Genomic DNA, 9,835 nt, shown 5'->3' on the forward strand with positions numbered 1-9,835 from the left:
CTGGTCTGAAGGACAACACAGGAGCTGAATCACCAAGTTTGCAATTCCTGATAATTTCACCCCCTTACCCTGACAATCAGTGACCCTAATTTTTCAGCCCCTCATCCTCCATGAGCCTCTTAAAAACACCTGGCCCAGAACTCCAGGAGGAGGTGGATTTGAGAGTCTCTTCCTATCTCCTCACTTGGTGCCCTGCAATCGTGAAACTTTCTCTGCTGCAAAACCTGTTGTCTCAGTATCATTGGCTTGTTACTCTGAAGCAGGCGTATGAACCCTGTTGGTCCCATAACATTATCCTTACTTACAGAGAGAACAGAAGCACAGAGAAGTAAATTACTCACAATTAATAAGGGGTCAGGGGGATGCTGGAATTCAAACCCACACAATCTGGGTGCAGAGCCAGGCTTAGGATCATCATGCTGTTATTTCTATCTTTGGGTGATAATGATGGTGATGTGGCTAACACAGAGCACTCACCATGTGCCAAAAGCCACCCAAAGCCCCTTGCATGAATTAATCTAGCTAATCCTCATATGACCCTGGAGGTGGTTATTATTATAGGTGAGAAGATAGAGACACAGAATGCTTAGGTGACTTGCTCAAGTGAACTGCCCACTGTTAGTAAGTGGTGAAGTGGGATTTGGATGATGAGGTTCTGTGGTAATAAGAACAGTCCTTTCTCTGTAGGACTCGGTACCAACCTGGGCACACCTCAGATCACAATGAGCATCAAAAGCCTGTACTTCCTGGGCCTACCTCCACATGTTCTAGGAGGATCCTCTGTCCAACCAAAATTACTCCCCAAAACACCCCATGTGCTCTTAAGAATTTGTCTTGACAGCTAATGCTTGGTTGCCACCATTGTTTTCCTCTCAAGTCACTGGTAAGACAGTTATGAGGCTTCTCATGATGACTTCCCAGTCCTGCGTCAGCTTCTGGTCAACATTTATATATCAGCTTGATATATATCAGCTATATATATATGGAAGAGGTAGAAGCTGACCAGAATATAAATATATATATTTCACAAGTCACTCTGAATGGGAAATCAGACCAACTCTTTACAGCCTCTCAGTTCATTTCCTTTCCCTACGCAGCACCAAGCAGGAGTCAGGCTCAGGTCCACGGGGCTGGCAATCTGAGTGACACGTGCAGGACCGCACTCCATATCCCTCTGTTTTCCACTCATGCTGCACCACTGCTCCTAGATGGAGAGTGTGTTCAGTCTCCGGAATTAGTTTATTCTCACTGGGTATCAATGCCTCATACGAATCACTTTCTCTGTTAGATTCTCCCCAATGGGCCTTCAGATATGTGCAGATGAGTCTGAATTTATGTTGAACCCAGTTTTATATCTCAAGCTGATGTTTTGAGATGAGTCAGATTGGGGAGGGAGCCGGCAAGCTAGGGAGTTTGAACGTCATGAGCTACCCATGAAGGGTGTTAAAGGTTGCAGTAGAACTGCATCAGGATGTGAATAGCATTTTCCAATTTTCACAGCACATTTGCTTACACTGGGTCATCCTCTCCCTTTTAAGTCTCTGCATTGATCCACCAGCTCTCCAGGGCTATTCTGTTGTCTTGGCAAGCTCTGGAGTGGATTGGCCCTGGAATGGGATGGCTCAAACCTAAGCTTCCAGGTCTGAAGATTTGCAGCTTCCAGGAGGAGGTGCTTTCAGAAAAGAACTAGGGCCGAGCTAATAGTAACCTGTGCAGGGTGGAAAAGCCCTGGATGGAGTCTCATTAGTAGAAAATTCCTTTTGCCTCTTTATGTCTCAAATGCAAATGTCTTACTTGGCTTCTAGTTTACGTATCTGATCATAGTGTGGGGGGAATTGCAAAGTCAGAGCTGTTAACTGGGCTCTAGAAGTCTTCAAAATCTGTCCTTCACCAGTGTTGGAGGATGAGGGTGGATGGCACTGAATTATTTCCTGAGATTTCTGGTCTGAAGAAATTTTCACTAAGAGCTGAGTAATTCAGAAAGATGTGTGGACAGATACTTACTTACAGCCTGAGTTATTAATGTAAATAATGATGATGGTGATGATGATCTGAGGTTGATCATAGCAAAGATAACATGATGAAACTAGTATCAGCAAATGTTTCTTATGTGCTAAGTCTATACTGGGCATTGGGCTGAGTCGTTGACATGCAGTAACTCACTTAATCCTTACAGCAACCCCAGGAGGTAGGTTCTTCTAGGATTTCCATTTTGCAGATAAGAAAACTGAGGTTTAGAGAGGTTAAGCAACTTGCCTGAGATCACATAGCAGGTTAAGTGATAGGGCTGAGTCTCACATGCAGGAAGTCTGCTTCCAGAGCCCCAGGGATGAAGCAATACTTTCTATCACGTTTTTAGTTCCTGGTTACTCCTCATGCGTTCCAGATCTGTAACCTAGATAATGGCCTCAACTCTCTCCCAAGTACAAGTTAACATGCTCTTACCCACTAAAGGGGACACAAGTAGTGTGCAGGCAGTAATTAGAGCTGCCTGCATAGCATATATGCAAAACAGCCACAAAAGGAGACACTGCATGAAGGAGTGGAAGGAGAAGAAATTAGAGGCAGGTTGGCTGAGGAAATGAAGGAGGTTAGGGTTTAACTGTATATCAGAGGCACTAGGGAGCCATCGAAGGTTTTGGAGCAGAGAAATGATGAGATCAAGCTTATGTTTTAGGAAGGTTAACTGCAGTGGCTAAGATCTGGATGGTGTGATTTTATGATTCTGTCTGTATTCCTTCATGTCGTAGTGGCAGAAAGGCCTTCTCTTTCACGCACTTCTGAGGCTGAGGCAGTGCAGCCTGTGTGGCAGAAAGCAATGAAGTATCCTCCCATTTTAAAGAGAAGGAAGCTGAGGCTCACTTATGGGTTCCATGCCATTCTGGCTTCCCAGAGCACTCAGAGATGAGGAAATAAACTTGTGCAAGCAGTGGTATGTTGATGAATGCTTAACAACTGACTCTTTGGTGAAAAAGCCCTGACTAGAAGCATTTGCAAATTCCTGTGGTAGATGCTCCCACTGAGGCTAATTTCAATCCACAATATGATGACCACCAGGTTGCAGAACTCCTGAAAATTGAACAATGAGTTCTAGCAAATCAGCATAAGCTGGCTCAAACACCTCTGCATACCAGGCGTGTATTCATGCAGACCTGGAGGGAGCTTGCAGCCAGCTGGTGAGAGAGGCGAGGTAACTTGCCCAGGCCACAACTGACTGGGAGATGCAGGAATTGAATGAGAGGTAGGAGCCGGCATCTTGGTTCCCAGGCCATGGGCTTATGCAGGCTCTGTTTAGGAAGGCAAATTTTTATCTTTGGCTGGCCCCCCTTCAGAAGAGAAGGGATAGCAACATTTTTCCTCTGGCTCCTAAGAAATATGTGTCAGCCACAGCCTCCTACCAGAACTAGAAAAACAATGTCATGGAATATTTTTAATAGTGAGTACAAATCCCATACAGTGATGGATGAAGTGTGAAGATTCAAGTCCAGAGTGTCGGCTAGATTACAAATCATTTTCCAGTTTGCATTGTGCTTCTATTCATTTGCTCATTCGTTCAACCATTTATTCAATCACTCAACCAACATAAAATGGGAGCCCAGACAAGGAGATTATTAGCAACAGGAGAGAAGGGCCACCAGTCAGGTACTGATGAGAGAGCAAGGCCAGCTGATGGAGAGAGAGTGTCAGAGATCAGAGGTCAGAGGCAGGAGCAGTTGATGATGTGTCTGCATGCAAGACAAAAGTTTAAAAGTCAGCAGTAACTGGAGTTTCAAGAACCAACAGGTGAGAAGCTCAGGACCAGCAGGTGGAAGGGAGTCTTGAGCACCAGTGAGCAGAGAACGTTGCTCTAAACAGACTTGTCCCAGTCATTGGGCAACTACACACTTTAAAAAAATTAATTATTTTCTTTTTTGACACAGGGTCTCACTCTGTCATCCAGGCTGGGGTGCCATCTCGGCTCACTGCTCACTGTCCTTTATTTCCCAGGCTCCAATGACCCTGCCACCTCAGCTTCCCAAGTAGATGGGATTACAGGTGTGTACCACCACACCTGGCTACTTTTTGTGTTTTTGGTTGGGAGGGGGTTTCGCCATGTTGGCCAGGCTGGTCTGGAACTCCTGAGCTCAAGAGATCCATTGGCCTTGGCCTCCCAAAGTGCTGGAATTACAGGCGTGAGCCACTGTGCCCAGCCTACACACTTGTTTTTGGGACAAGAGATAGCATCAGGTAGGTAAAAGGAAAGGGATGAACAGTTGTAGAGAGACCCTGGCATCCACAGGCACTGTATGAGTTTTGTTTTTTCAAGTCCTTTCAGCAAAGGGAGACTCTTATGAGATAGGTGGAATTATTATTCACTTGAGAAACGGATGCTCAGAAAGTTTAAGTGCCTTGCCCATGGTTACACAGCTAGTAAGTGGCAGGGCCAAGGGGGATGAGAGGGTAACAGCTGAATACAGATTCAGCAAAATTGGCAGCTGAGCCAGTTAGGTGTCTCCCTGCACATGAGGGCTCTTTGGCTATTGGTGGGCTGGAGCGATTAGGGGCAGACAGGGCTGGAGGAAGGAAAGTGATATTTTCATTCTCTGCAGGCCACTAGGAGCAAGGTGTTCACTGTCCTGTCCATGTGTCCTCCCCAGAGGAAGGGCTCTGAGTGTTTACACAAGGGCACATTTCTGGTACGCTGAGGAGGGCCAAACTATAAACGGAGATCGTGCCCCCAGCTCGGCAGATGCCTGAGAGTGAGGCGCTTGCTGACATGCTGATGGAGAACAGGGACTTCTTGTTTACCCGGCTCACCATCTGGACGAGCGAAGCAATGTCCAAGGAAGTGGCTGTAACTAAAAGCTCAGAGCTGCCTCCCTGGCTCCCTCCATGCTTGCGCCGCAGGGCTTGGGCTGCTGCCTTCCAGGTATAGTGTGGCTGGTAGAGAGGGAGGGCAGAGGCTTAGAACAGGGGTAGCGTGGGGACACTGCCATGGGGTGGATGGTGACTGCAAATGTCTGGGGGTGAGAAGTTGAGTGCATTCTCTCTGAGGACTTACATGAGCAAATGGACTTCTTTCGAAAGAGAAATTTAGATCAGACAAGGGGGAGCACATCCTCACTAAAGAGTTGGAAAACAGTACAATGTGTTAAGCAGACCATTTTGTGAAATGCTTTTCTTTAAAAAATTTTTATTTTAGGTTTGAGGGTACATGTGCATGTTTTTTGGGGAGCTGAGTTTGTTTTGTCTCTGTTTTTGTATCGCATGTCTTCGTTTTCTAGGTTGGGTTTTCATATACATGTAAATTAGGGTGCGGGGAGCTGAGGGCTAGAGTGGGAGAGGCAGCTCAACATCTACTTAGCCGGTGGCACCATTTCAAGGCTGATGGTGGCTGAGGCCCACCCATCTCTCAGACTGAGGTGAGCAGTGCCCAGGGTGCCAATGCTAAATGGACTCTGGACATTTGTTCCACATAGCACCAGCCTTGTGGGCTCCTGGGGCTCTGGCTGGGCCATGAAGGGAAAGGAGAGAGATGGCAGCAGAAATACCCCAGGTTTGGTGTGCGGCTGGTGGCCCGCGGGTGTGCCCTGTGTGGTGTGCAGCTGTTTCAGGGAGCCTGGGACCCCCGCTCAGGCTGTCTACACAATTGTGCTGATGCCGCTGGGTTTGGCCTTGCTGCTGGTGGGGGGCGGCGGGGGAGGGGCTGCCTGTGGTGGTGCGCTGCGTGCTACATGTGGGCCGAGGGCAGCGGTGGATGGCCATGGGCGTGGGCCCCGCAGGATGGGTGCCTCCCACGGGGGCTGTGGCGGTACTGGTGTGCATGCTGAATGTGCTGGGGTGGGTGGTGGTGGTGGGGGGTGGGTTCTGCTGCATGTGGCAGTGCTGGGTGTGATGCCTATGCATGGGGGCTTGCAGCAGCCCCTCAGGGGGCCCTGGGTGGTGGCCAGTCACGGAGTGCTGCAGGTGGGACAGGACCACTGGTATGTGGGGGGGTGGCGGGGCTGGGGCTGAGGCAGATGGGCCTGGGGAGGTGGTTTCCCTCTCTTGCTCCCGAATAAGGAGCCCAGGAGGGAAAATGAGTTGGGCATAGTCTCGTGTGGGCAAGATGGACACTGTCGTGTTGATGTAGCTCTCAGGCTTACGTGATGACTGCTAATGATGGACCCCGGCTTCCGAGAGGTCCCACAGGGAGCTGCTGAGGGCACTGTGCTTGAGGCCCTCGCTGCGGTGTAGCTGTCGTCCAGGCAGGCCCAGCTCAGTGTTCTGTTGCCCGACTCCTTTTTGAGGCTGGAGCACTGGGACATGCTGGGCCAAGACGCCGTTCTGCTTTTCCAGCTCCTACTCTGTCCCGTGCTTCTCCACTTCCTGTACTTCTGCAATGGACTCCTGCAGGCCATCGGTGAATTTCTTTCTATCTTGAGGGTTGAGGGCGTTGAAGTTTATTAACACTTTGATATCTGCTCCTGGGACACAAGAGGTGAGCCGAATGCTATAGGGGTAGTTCTGGTACTTGAAGAGCAGAACCTGCATGCTGTACAGTGAGAAGGACTGTCAGAAGCTGTACGTCACCGAGTTCTTCTTCTTCTGGAAGATCTTGGTGACACCAGGAGGTCGTTGAACAGGAATTTTTCTTGCTGGTGTAGTCTGAGTTTCTGGGGCTTGTTTGGGTCTGGAAACTTGAAGAGCTGGCAGTAGCAAACCAACCAATGGTGGGGCAGAGAGGGCACACAGCCAAGTCCGGGATGCCGGGATCCGACTAGCTTCTTCTCCACCTTCTGCACCCGGGACACATGGTCCTCATTGGTCTTCAGCTCTCGCTTACAGATCATAGATCCCGATCAGCATCTCCCGGGGAATGTCCTCGCCATCGTCCACATCTCGGAGGTTCTTGATGAAATACTCCAGCTTCATCTTCCGCTCAGGTTTGATGCTGGGGCTGTACCTGTCGGTGTTCAGCAGGATGATGGCAAAAGCCAGGATGAAAATGGTGTGTGGGTTCTGGAACTGCCGCACCCCTCCGGGGTTGCAGATGCAAGTAGCTCTGGCTGAACGTCTCCATGAGCCGCTCTACTTTCTGAGCCTCCCCTTGGACACGGATGCGCTCCTGGAATTTCCTGAGGGTCTCAATGGAATTTCCTCAGCTCCGTCGCAGAGAAGTCCATCTCGTCCACCACACAGTCGAGCACCTCATGCTTGAACTGCTTCTGCGGTTGCCCAGGGACTCGCGGATCATCTGCCTGCTGAGGCCCTTGCACTGCATCAGGAAGTGGGCCAACCCCACAGGCGTGTCGGGCACGAAGCCACCTCAATGAGGTACTGGGTTCCCTTCTCAGGCTTCTTGTTGAAGAGGTTCAGGCCGCTGTGGCAGGGCCTCCTGCGGATGAGGTGGCTGCTGAAGGCGGGAGACTCCCAGCTGTTGCGGGCCTCCTTGTGCTGGACCTGCTTGCTGAGCATCCGCTCCTGCAGGCTGTCTTGGGTCCACCACTCGGAGCTGCAGTTGATGGTGTCGTTGGGGTTGGATGTGCTGTTGATGCTGTCATTGTTGCCTTCTGAGTAGTCCGACTCAGACTCAGACTTGCTGTGCCAGTTGGCCGAGCTGTTGATGGTCATGTGGCTGTCCAGGGGCCTGGGGGATCAGGGCCACAACTCAGGCTCCTCCTGGGGGAGGCTCTTGGTGGGGGCAGACGCTATGGTGACCAGGCTTGGGGCTGCCCTGCTGCCCGCTGAGGCTGTGCTCGTAGGTACTCTGCCTCTTGAGGGAGCCCTGCTCCGAGCGGTCACTGAGGTCCACCGAGCTGTCGCTGGGTGGCTCGATGGTGAGCAGGGGGCAATGCTCCACCCGCAGCCGCTGAAGCTCGTGTCTGTGTCGGCCTTGTCCTCCTCATGGGCTGGAGCCCAGCAGTCCTGGGCGGTGGCCCCAGCCCGCAGCCGCAGGTCTGACTTGGTGCTGGACGGCCGGTCCCTCACCTGCGAGAGGGGCAGAGGGGGCGACAGCTCCTCCTCGTCGACGTACAGGGTGATGTCGTCGTACAAGGTTGTCATCTCATCCAGTTTGCAGTGGTCCATGTTGTGCAGAGCCGTCTGGGGCTCGGCATCCAGGGCCGTGCCTCCTCGGTGTGCAGGCTGTGGCACTGGAGGGCATCTTCGATGGACTTGGCCAGTGACTTCACTGGCCGGGAGAAGGCATCCTCCAGCTCGGTGGCGGCCTTCGCGGAGTCACTGGAGGGAGCCAGAGACTTGAGGGTGGTCGGCTCGCTGAGGTCGCCACACTCACCACACTCTGGGAGACATCGTTAGTCACTGAGACCTGTTTCCCCTCGAAGTAGGAGCTGTGCACTTTCTCAGGCCCCTCAAAGGAGAACTGCACCCTCATGTTGCTCAGCACAGTCTGCTGGAAGTTCTTGTGCAACTGGCACTGGTGAAACGCCGTCTGGATGGTGCGGGCCTTGTGGCAGGTTACCAGGTGTCCCCCACACTTCAGTTCTTGCATTTCCACCTGCTTGTCCTGCAGGTCCGAGGAGAGCTCATAGTGCTCGGAGAGTGAGCATGAGCGCTCGATGGCCTCCTCCTTGGCCGGCTTGTGCAGGATGGAGGTCCAGTGCTGCAGCTTGGGCCTCCGCATGCACTGCTGCTGTCCCGGCGGCCCCGGGTACAGCCCATAGGCTCCCACCAACGTGTGCTCATAGCAATCCGGGCTCAGGCTGGAACCGGGCACCAAGGGGCCCTGGGGGTAGGCCAAGGGGCTGTCCAGGGACATGCCCCTCTCGCTGCTGGGGGCCTCGCCCTCGATGCCGCTGTCAAGCTCCAGCTCCAGCAGGCACTGGGTCCTCTCCGAGTTGCAGGGCAGGTACCACGTGGCGCTGCAGCGGAAGCAGGACAGATTGGGAGCCGGGAGCCCGGAGCCGGGACCCAGGCCCAGCAGAGGCCGTGGACTCCTGCAGCAGTCGCCGGGCCGACATCTGGCCACCCGGAGACAGGACCACCCACTCGGCAACCACGTCGCGGCTCCTGGTCCAGTGTCCACCGGCTCCCATGGATATATCACATAATGATAAGGTTTCTAGTATGCATCCCATTCACCCAAGTAGTGAACACTGTGCCCAGTAGGTGATTTTTCAAGCTTCACCCCCTCCCAGCCTCCCCACTTTCATCGTCCCCAGTGCCTATTATTTCCATCTTAATTTCCATATGTACCCAGTTGTTTAGCATCCACTTACAAGTCAGAACATGCAGTATTTGATTTTCTGTTTCTGAGTTATTTCCCTTAAGATAATGGCCTCTAGCTACATCCATGTTGCTACAAAAGACATGATTGCGTTATTTTTATGGCTGCATAGTATTCCACAGACCACGTTTCTTTATCTGACCCACCAAGGACAGACACTTAGGTAGATTCCATGACTTTCCTATTGTGAACAGTGCTGAGATAAACTTACAAGTACAGGTATCTTTCTGATAAAATGTGTCTTTTTGATTTCTTTTCCTTTGGGATTGCTGGGTCAAATGGGATTCTATTTTTGGTTCTTTGAGAAATTTCCATACTTTTTTCCATAGGGTTTGAACTAACTTACATTCCCGTCAACAGCGTATAAGCCTTTTTGGATTGTTTTTGGGATTGGTGGAGAGAGATGGCTGGGAGCAGTACCTCTGGCCGGTTGGGATGAGGAACTGATGAGGGTGACTTTCTCCCAGCCCAGACCATGCAGTTTGGGAGACATCAACTCATTTCACTTGAAAGAGCTGAGGAAACTGGGGAGAGTGGAATCCTTGCATCCTTTGTGCGGATGTGGGTATAAAAGTAGGTCACTCGTACCTTTGCCCTGTGCCATTCCTGCTCTTGAAGGAGCAGAGT

General features: G+C 51.4%; 1 pseudogene; it reads right to left on the reverse strand.

Moving 5' to 3' along the window:
- Positions 1-6,107: 6,107 nt before the first annotated feature.
- LOC116534249 lies at positions 6,108-8,831 on the reverse strand (annotated as a pseudogene).
- Positions 8,832-9,835: the final 1,004 nt, after the last annotated feature.

This window comes from Sapajus apella, unplaced genomic scaffold (assembly GCF_009761245.1).
Source record: "Sapajus apella isolate SASKATOON/1434 unplaced genomic scaffold, GSC_monkey_1.0 scaffold86, whole genome shotgun sequence".
In the NCBI taxonomy this organism is placed as follows: domain Eukaryota; kingdom Metazoa; phylum Chordata; class Mammalia; order Primates; family Cebidae; genus Sapajus; species Sapajus apella.